General features: G+C 47.7%; 2 pseudogenes; both read right to left on the bottom strand.

Annotated features, from left to right (window-relative positions):
• Positions 1 to 338: 338 nt before the first annotated feature.
• On the bottom strand, positions 339 to 5481 carry LOC121467733 (annotated as a pseudogene).
• A 150-nt stretch (positions 5482 to 5631) lies between these two features.
• LOC121467732 lies at positions 5632 to 9433 on the bottom strand (annotated as a pseudogene).
• Between the last annotated feature and the right edge of the window lie 458 nt (positions 9434 to 9891).

Genomic DNA, 9891 nt, shown 5'->3' with positions numbered 1-9891 from the left:
TTAAAATATTTAGTAACCTAAAATAAGACGATCACAAAAACATACAAACCAAGTTCTGGGTTTTCTTGGAACATAACTAAAAGTCTAACTAAACATAAAATATACTTTAAAAAAATACACAAAAAAGGGTTATTCGATGAAATTAGTTTTACGAAAAAACTTTTTCAGGAAAGTTGATTATTAATATCTCAATTTAAAGTAAATACCTTCAATTTCATAATTCATGTTAAATTATTCAAATCGGAGCACTGCAGCGTACGTCTGATCACTTTAAAGGGCGAATTGAAAGAGAGAAATAACTTCCAAAGCGCAGCTGCGTTGCCAAAATGAACACGTGTTCACGATTGCAAATCTATTTTTAGAAAGTACCGTTAGATTTCTAGTAAAATCCGGTATGCCAAAGAGAAGTTTGGACTTTTAAGAGACAATTTTGATACATTTTGCTTAAAAAATATGTCATAACATTTTTTGATTTTTGGCCTCTGACGGAACCACTGTGCAGCGGTTGATCATAGACCTGGTGTCCCCTTTGACTTCTGGTTCCACGGTAGACAGGAGAGATCCTCCAACAAGAAAATGGCCTGGTGTCAGGGCCAATAGTTCGGTAGGGTCTTCGGACATAGGGGAGAGTGGCCTGGAATTTAGGCAAGCTTCAATTTTTGCCAGAAGCGTCGAAAGCTCTTCGAAAGTATATTTTCGAGTGGGTGTGGACTAATAGAACAGTGCTTTAAAGCTTTTAACACCAGCTTCCCATAGGCCTCCCATGTGAGGGGCTCCCGGAGGTATAAATTGCCAGGTGAGCTGCTGATGACCATAGGCATCTGTCACAGACTCTTTTACAGCCTGCAGGAAGTCGCGAGAAAGCAAGGCGGCAGCGCCAACGAAGGTTTTTCCGTTGTCAGACTGGACTTGTCGAGGACACCCTCTCCGGGAAACGAAGCGAGCGAAAGCGGCGAGAAACTTCTCGGTCGTGAGATCAGAGGTAGGCTCTAAGTGGATGGCCTTGGTGGAAAAACAAACGAACACTAACACATATCCTTTTGTTATGAGACATGCTCTTCCGGTATAATTTTTAATTTCGAATGGGCCGGCGAAGTCCATTCCCGTGTACGTAAATGGTCGGGAGAACGATGCACGGTTTTTTGGCAAAGTGCCCATCAACTGTGTTTTAGCCTTTTCTTGTGGATCACGCATACCTTGCAGGAGTTTACTATTGCCTTTACTAAGTTCTTAGTTTTGGTATCCAGTATCTTGACCGAATGAGGCGTACCATCAACTGGTTGCCGCCATGGAAGGTTATGCGATGAGTGAACTGGACAAGTAGGTGAGAAAGTGGGCAGCTATATGGAAGGATAACTGGATGCCGTTCATCATATTGAAGGCTGTCGGAGGCCGTCACGCGACCGCACGCTCTTATCAGACCATGTTGATCTATGTACGGGTTCATGCTCAGGATAGAACTTGAAGAAGGCACAGAGCGCAGAGCAGTGATAATCATGGGAGAAGTCTCTGCGCTGAGTATTCAGAATAAGTCGTTCGGCGGCGGAAATTTCCGCAGCTAGCACGTGCTTATCAGAGGGTGTTGCTTGTTTTTTACATCGCTGGATAAAACGATTGACATAAGCGAGAACCCGCAGTGCTTTGTCGAACTTGGAAAAACGGTCAAGGAAATCTTCAGACGGAATAGTTGCGACGTGGGACTTAAGAGGACGTTTCTCTAGCTCGGTCGCTGGGGAATTGTCGCCCTGACTTGGCCATTGGCTGCGTGGCTTTTGCAACCATGCGAGACCATGCCACCAAAGAGGATTGTCGACCAATTCCTGAAGTGCTACCCCCTCTACTGGCCAGGTCTGCGGGATTGTGTTCGGATTGAACATGCGACCACTTCTCGGCCTTTGTAGACTGGGTAATCTTGGTCACCCTATTGGCAACAAAAGTAGTCCACTGGCAAGCTGGCTTGTTAAGCCATGCGAGCACAATGGTGGAGTCTGTCCAGCAGAAGAGTTCGGATGTGAGTATTGGCATACTCGGAAGAACACTTGCTGCCATTTCAGCAAGTAACAAGGCCCCGCAAAGCTCTAATCTGGGAAGCGATACCGTTTTTACCGGCGCAACTCGCGTCTTTGCAGTGAGAAGGTGCACCATAGTCGTATGCCCCACTTCCACTCGTACATAGATCGCAGCACCGTATGCCGTTTGAGACGCGTCACAAAAACCGTGATGCTCGACTCTGAATTCTGGTCGGAAGGAGACCCACCTTGGAATGCGGATTCGATTTAAGGCAGAATAGCTTTGTAGGAAGCTCTGCCATCTCAGACACAGATCACTTGGAAGTTCGTCGTCCCACCCCAGGTCCTGCAGCCAAATCTCCTGCATGAAGATTTTCGCACGCACTACGAAGGGCGTGAGCCACCCTGCGGGGTCAAACAATTTGGCAATTTGTGACCGAACCTGGCGTTTTGTAAGGGACGATTCATCGGATAATTCGGGCGGAACAAAGAAATATTCATCAGATGTGGTTTTCCAACGGACACCGAGCGTTTTTGCCGTGCTTTCGGCATCGATCTCCAGAAAATTGGAGCGCAGGAGATGGTCACTCGGAATGTGAGCCAAAATATCATATCAGTCAGCGCCAGCTAGGATATCATCTACATACATAAAATGAAGAATGACATCACTCGCTTTAGGATGGCTGTGTTGTACGTCAGTTGCCAGTTGTTGAAGCACGCGAATGGCCAGGTACGGAGCGCAATTGACTCCAAAGGTGACCGTTTTCAACTCGAACTCTCGGATGTCCCCATCAGGATTACGGAACAATATCCGCTGGAAAGGCGTGTGCTTCGGATCTACCCAGATCTATCGATACATCTTTTCAATATCGGCGCTAAACACGTATTGAAAATACCGCCACTTTAGGATTTGAATGGTAAGGTCGGACTGTAAGACTGGGCCAGCATGAAGGATATCATTTAAACTGGCCCCATTCGCAGAAGGACTGGATGCGTTGAATACTACGCGCAGCTTTGTAGTAGTGCTCTCAGGCTTAAGTACGGCTTGATGTGGAAGGTAGTAGCTGGCGAAATCGTGGGTAGGAAAGACCTCTCTCATATGGTTCAGATCCAGATATTCTTGAATCACTGAGTTGTATCGTATCTTTAGTGGAATGTCTCTTTTTAAGCGTTGCTCGTTTTTCAAAAATTGAGATAACGCAAAAGACCTGGGGTACCCTAACCCTGACCCTGGATGTTCCGGGTCGCGAAAAGGTAGGGTTACGACGTATCTGCCGTTCGCATCTCTCGTGGTCGTTCGGAGAAAATTCTCTTCGCAGACGGAATCGGATTCCTTTACCAACTTTATTGGTAGATTCTCCACCTCCCAGAATTTGGTGAGGATTTTATCTAAGCCATTGTCGTACGCTTGGGAAATTTGCGTAGAGAAGGTGGCAATCTGACTCTGGGTGGAAGCGGATACTGGCCCAGTGAGCACCCACCCGAAAATTGTTTCTTGTCCAAGGCGGGAACCACAGATGTTGTTTGTTTTTGCCCCATTTCGGAGAACCGAAGGCAGAATGTCGGCTCCTATCAGAACATCTATCTGTGAGCTCTCATAAAACTTCGGATCCGCCAATGGTAAATCGGGAAGATTTCGAAGAAAGTCTTGCGGAATTGCGTAGGAAGGCAGATTCCCTGCCAGTTGAGGAAGGACATAGGCTGACGTCTCTAACTGCAGAGCGGGCCTACTTGGAAATCTGATTGTAAATTGACAGACTGAGCGGACACTGTCTGATTTAAGCCTGAGACTTGGGCTTGGACGACTTGGAAGGGTAATTTGAAAAGATTGAACAGACGCCCTGTCACAAATGTTGCTTCGGATCCTGAGTCGATAAGGGCACGAGCTTGGAAATTCGAACCCAGGTGGCAAATATTTATGATGGCTCCGAACCGATCTTGCACCTGACGCAAAACAGACTTTCACTCCCGACTGGTTATCGGAAGCGGCTGAGCCTTCTGTCGAATTTGCTGGTCGTGACATGGGAACATCAGGCCGACTTGGAGGGCTGGCAAAAGGGTTGCTTCGGTGCAGCAGCGTATGGTGGCGACTGCGGCAGGTGAAGCAGCTGTGGGTGCTTGTGCAGTCCCGAAGCTGGTGCCCTCGGGCAAAGCAGTTCAAGCACAATTGCTTGTTTCGGATATAGGCGGCCCGCTCGTCTACTGTCATTTGGAGGAAACGTGGACTAGTGCGTATAGGGTGGCTTTCCCTTGAGCACAGATCGCAACGTCTCGGTCTCGGAACTATCTTAGTCTCATAAGAATATATTCTGCTTAAAGACCCGCTAGCGTTCGTTGCTTTGGACTGCGAATGACTTGACCCAGAAGGTCGCACGTCATCTATGGCCTCGAGGGTTCGATGGCGCTCAGTGAGAAAGGTGTTCAGGTCAACCCATTTTGGAATTGCGGCTTTATCGTGCAAGGACTGCTCCCAAAAGGAAAGTGTAAGCTTGGGGAGCTTTGACGAACCCATATAGACAAGAATGCAGTCCCAATCTGTAATCAGGATTCCGGACAGTTCCAAGGCGTTCAGACAGCCTTGAATCGTAGTTTGCAGTTCCTTTAGAGCTGCCCCAGATTCTTGCGAAATCGACTGGAGGTTGAAGAGGATTTTAAGCCGGCTATTTACTAGCAATCGCTTGTTGTCGAACCGCTCAGTTAGGTTATCCCAAGCTGAGCGAAAGCCATCGTTGGTGAGAGGGGAATTTGCGATTATGGCATGCGCGTCACCGCTCGTTTTAGCGTTTAAGTGGAACAACTTTTCCACAGCCTTGGATTATTTATATATATCGCTGTAAAAAGGTCCCGGAAAGTGGGCCAGCGTAGGTAATCGCCTGAGAAAACCTCTGTGTCGCACGGAGGCAGCCGAGGAGATTTAGTTCTGGGCAGGGGCTTGAGCTTGAGCTGGCGGAGCCGTGCCCTGTTGGATTATATCTGTGAGCTGAGCGGCGTATCTCTCATACACTGTATAACAGTAGTTATACTTTGACTTGAGAATGGTCAATGTGGACGCTGCATCCTCGCCTGCTGCCGTAATGCACTCTGAGCATACGTCGAACTCCTTCTCCACCTTGTCCCATAACACTCGGACTTGCTCCCCAAGGATTTGGAGCATGGAAACGCTTGGAGTTTCGTTCCCAGGAGTGTTGGTTCTGCTTTCGAGATCGCTTAGACGATCTGAGACCGCAATGAACTTATTTAACGCTAACTCGTAAGCAGTTGAAGCCATTTTTTGTATGGATCGAGTCACCCTTGAACTGGAAGTAGCGGGTTTGGCGTTTGGATTTAATGAACTTGGAGTTTTTGGCGTAGCCGGCTTCACCACGATGCTTGGTTGGCTCTTGGAGCTTTTGGCTGCCAGCGGCGAGAGCGTGGACTTGGTTTTGCTCAAGGGGGGAGCAGATACCTTTTTCTTATCGTCTCCACCGGGCATACTAAGACCAAAAAACGCTCGCGAATAGCTGTGGATCTCGCCACACTATGTTAGTGTCAGTTTTGATGAAAAAAATGCGGAATTGTAGGTTTGGTGTGTGTGAACGATTGGAATGGAACACACTACTTGAAAAATGATAATTTTGAGTTTTTATGGACTCGGCCTTTCCGGAATGTTGGAATTGGAAAAACGGTCAAGGAAATCTTCAGACGGAATAGTTGCGACGTGGGACTTAAGAGGACGTTTCTCTAGCTCGGTCGCTGGGGAATTGTCGCCCTGACTTGGCCATTGGCTGCGTGGCTTTTGCAACCATGCGAGACCATGCCACCAAAGAGGATTGTCGACCAATTCCTGAAGTGCTACCCCTCTACTGGCCAGGTCTGCGGGATTGTGTTCGGATTGAACATGCGACCACTTCTCGGCCTTTGTAGACTGGGTAATCTTGGTCACCCTATTGGCAACAAAAGTAGTCCACTGGCAAGCTGGCTTGTTAAACCATGCGAGCACAATGGTGGAGTCTGTCCAGCAGAAGAGTTCGGATGTGAGTATTGGCATACTCGGAAGAACACTTGCTGCCATTTCAGCAAGTAACAAGGCCCCGCAAAGCTCTAATCTGGGAAGCGATACCGTTTTTACCGGCGCAACTCGCGTCTTTGCAGTGAGAAGGTGCACCATAGTCGTATGCCCCACTTCCACTCGTACATAGATCGCAGCACCGTATGCCGTTTGAGACGCGTCACAAAAACCGTGATGCTCGACTCTGAATTCTGGTCGGAAGGAGACCCACCTTGGAATGCGGACTCGATTTAAGGCAGAATAGCTTTGTAAGAAGCTCTGCCATCTCAGACACAGATCACTTGGAAGTTCGTCGTCCCACCCCAGGTCCTGCAGCCAAATCTCCTGCATGAAGATTTTCGCACGCACTACGAAGGGCGTGAGCCACCCTGCGGGGTCAAACAATTTGGCAATTTGTGACCGAACCTGGCGTTTTGTAAGGGACGATTCATCGGATAATTCGGGCGGAACAAAGAAATATTCATCAGATGTGGTTTTCCAACGGACACCGAGCGTTTTTGCCGTGCTTTCGGCATCGATCTCCAGAAAATTGGAGCGCAGGAGATGGTCACTCGGAATGTGAGCCAAAATATCCTTATGATTGGACGTCCATTTTCTCAATGGAAACCCAGCGGAGTTGAGGGCATTTTGTAGCTCTTGAATCGAGCGTCTTCTTTAGAGTCAGCGCCAGTTAGGATATCATCTACATACATAAAATGACGAATGACATCACTCGCTTTAGGATGGCTGTGTTGTACGTCAGTTGCCAGTTGTTGAAGCACGCGAATGGCCAGGTACGGAGCGCAATTGACTCCAAAGGTGACCGTTTTCAACTCGAACTCTCGGATGTCCCCATCAGGATTACGGAACAATATCCGCTGGAAAGGCGTGTGCTTCGGATCTACCCAGATCTATCGATACATCTTTTCAATATCGGCGCTAAACACGTATTGAAAATACCGCCACTTTAGGATTTGAATGGTAAGGTCGGACTGTAATACTGGGCCAGCATGAAGGATATCATTTAAACTGGCCCCATTCGCAGAAGGACTGGATACGTTGAATACTACGCGCAGCTTTGTAGTAGTGCTCTCAGGCTTAAGTACGGCTTGATGTGGAAGGTAGTAGCTGGCGAAATCGTGGGTAGGAAAGACCTCTCTCATATGGTTCAGATCCAGATATTCTTGAATCACTGAGTTGTATCGTATCTTTAGTGGAATGTCTCTTTTTAAGCGTTGCTCGTTTTTCAAAAATTGAGATAACGCAAAAGACCTGGGGTACCCTAACCCTGACCCTGGATGTTCCGGGTCGCGAAAAGGTAGGGTTACGACGTATCTGCCGTTCGCATCTCTCGTGGTCGTTCGGAGAAAATTCTCTTCGCAGACGGAATCGGATTCCTTTACCAACTTTATTGGTAGATTCTCCACCTCCCAGAATTTGGTGAGGATTTTATCTAAGCCATTGTCGTACGCTTGGGAAATTTGCGTAGAGAAGGTGGCAATCTGACTCTGAGTGGAAGCGGATACTGGCCCAGTGAGCACCCACCCGAAAATTGTTTCTTGTCCAAGGCGGGAACCACAGATGTTGTTTGTTTTTGCCCCATTTCGGAGAACCGAAGGCAGAATGTCGGCTCCTATCAGAACATCTATCTGTGAGCTCTCATAAAACTTCGGATCCGCCAATGGTAAATCGGGAAGATTTCGAAGAAAGTCTTGCGGAATTGCGTAGGAAGGCAGATTCCCTGCCAGTTGAGGAAGGACATAGGCTGACGTCTCTAACTGCAGAGGGCCTACTTGGAAATCTGATTGTAAATTGACAGACTGAGCGGACACTGTCTGATTTAAGCCTGAGACTTGGGCTTGGACGACTTGGAAGGGTAATTTGAAAAGATTGAACAGACGCCCTGTCACAAATGTTGCTTCGGATCCTGAGTCGATAAGGGCACGAGCTTGGAAATTCGAACCCAGGTGGCAAATATTTATGATGGCTCCGAACCGATCTTGCACCTGACGCAAAACAGACTTTCACTCCCGACTGGTTATCGGAAGCGGCTGAGCCTTCTGTCGAATTTGCTGGTCGTGACATGGGAACATCAGGCCGACTTGGAGGGCTGGCAAAAGGGTTGCTTCGGTGCAGCAGCGTATGGTGGCGACTGCGGCAGGTGAAGCAGCTGTGGGTGCTTGTGCAGTCCCGAAGCTGGTGCCCTCGGGCAAAGCAGTTCAAGCACAATTGCTTGTTTCGGATATAGGCGGCCCGCTCGTCTACTGTCATTTGGAGGAAACGTGGACTAGTGCGTATAGGGTGGCTTTCCCTTGAGCACAGATCGCAACGTCTCGGTCTCGGAACTATCTTAGTCTCATAAGAATATATTCTGCTTAAAGACCCGCTAGCGTTCGTTGCTTTGGACTGCGAATGACTTGACCCAGAAGGTCGCACGTCATCTATGGCCTCGAGGGTTCGATGGCGCTCAGTGAGAAAGGTGTTCAGGTCAACCCATTTTGGAATTGCGGCTTTATCGTGCAAGGACTGCTCCCAAAAGGAAAGTGTAAGCTTGGGGAGCTTTGACGAACCCATATAGACAAGAATGCAGTCCCAATCTGTAATCAGGATTCCGGACAGTTCCAAGGCGTTCAGACAGCCTTGAATCGTAGTTTGCAGTTCCTTTAGAGCTGCCCCAGATTCTTGCGAAATCGACTGGAGGTTGAAGAGGATTTTAAGCTGGCTTTTCCACAGCCTTGGATTATTTATATATATCGCTGTAAAAAGGTCCCGGAAAGTGGGCCAGCGTAGGTAATCGCCTGAGAAAACCTCTGTGTCGCACGGAGGCAGCCGAGGAGATTTAGTTCTGGGCAGGGGCTTGAGCTTGAGCTGGCGGAGCCGTGCCCTGTTGGATTATATCTGTGAGCTGAGCGGCGTATCTCTCATACACTGTATAACAGTAGTTATACTTTGACTTGAGAATGGTCAATGTGGACGCTGCATCCTCGCCTGCTGCCGTAATGCACTCTGAGCATACGTCGAACTCCTTCTCCACCTTGTCCCATAACACTCGGACTTGCTCCCCAAGGATTTGGAGCATGGAAACGCTTGGAGTTTCGTTCCCAGGAGTGTTGGTTCTGCTTTCGAGATCGCTTAGACGATCTGAGACCGCAATGAACTTATTTAACGCTAACTCGTAAGCAGTTGAAGCCATTTTTTGTATGGATCGAGTCACCCTTGAACTGGAAGTAGCGGGTTTGGCGTTTGGATTTAATGAATTTGGAGTTTTTGGCGTAGCCGGCTTCACCACGTTGCTTGGTTGGCTCTTGGAGCTTTTGGCTGCCAGCGGCGAGAGCGTGGACTTGGTTTTGCTCAAGGGGGGAGCAGATACCTTTTTCTTATCGTCTCCACCGGGCATACTAAGACCAAAAAACGCTCGCGAATAGCTGTGGATCTCGCCACACTATGTTAGTGTCAGTTTTGATGAAAAAATGCGGAATTGTAGGTGTGGTGTGTGTGAACGATTGGAATGGAACACACTACTTGAAAAATGATAATTTTGAGTTTTTATGAACTCGGCCTTTCCGGAATGTTGGAATTGGATTTTTTCAATTAACCTGGCGAGAAAAAACAAATGTGCGGAATTGTATGTGTATGGTGTATGTATTAGGGCCTTTTCGGAATATTGGAATTGGAATTTTCCAATTACCCAGGCGAGAAAAAAACAAATATGCGGAATTGTAGGTGTGTGGCACGATTGGAATGGGACACTTAAATTGAAAAATGGTATTTTTGAGTATTTTGTGGACCGGACTTTTCCGGAATGTTGGAATTGGAATTTTTCAATTACCCAGACGAGAAAAAAAAACAAATATT

Source organism: Drosophila elegans, unplaced genomic scaffold (genome assembly GCF_018152505.1).
Source record: "Drosophila elegans isolate 14027-0461.03 unplaced genomic scaffold, ASM1815250v1 contig_538, whole genome shotgun sequence".
Classification (NCBI taxonomy): domain Eukaryota; kingdom Metazoa; phylum Arthropoda; class Insecta; order Diptera; family Drosophilidae; genus Drosophila; species Drosophila elegans.
Note: the sequence above shows the minus strand (reverse complement) of the source record. Positions and strands in the feature narration are given on the sequence as shown.